The following is a 461-nucleotide window of genomic DNA, read 5'->3' as shown; positions in this document are numbered from 1 at the left end:
AACTTTTTGATCTTGGCAATAAAAGTTGTTAGGTACTTTTTATTAACAAAAGCTTCCTAAATTTTGCATACTATTTATGTTTTACATGTTCGTTGTTGCGATTTTAATTTACTTACAAGTTGATGTACTTGATTTGTAGCTATATGACCATCAGCATCACATAGGCCTTCTCATTCTAGAAAATGAGTGGGTTTCCATTTACGAACAAGCTAAAATTGCTGCTGAATTGAAGTTTAAGCATGAAAAGGTAGCTCGTGCATCTGATTTGGCAGATCCCAGAAAGTGGGAAGATAGTCTGAAACAGGTTATTGGAATTGAGAAAGAATTTGCTAAAATGCATTATTTTGTAAGGTTCTCCCTTTTATTTTTATGATGTGTATGGTCCTTGTCATAATTTCTAATATAATGAACTTATGTACATTGAAAATTCATTTGATGAGTACTTATCTAAAAAAAAAAAA

Source organism: Olea europaea, chromosome 14, assembly GCF_002742605.1.
Source record: "Olea europaea var. sylvestris chromosome 14, O_europaea_v1, whole genome shotgun sequence".
Lineage (NCBI taxonomy): Eukaryota > Viridiplantae > Streptophyta > Magnoliopsida > Lamiales > Oleaceae > Olea > Olea europaea.
This window is presented reverse-complemented; position numbering follows the sequence as displayed.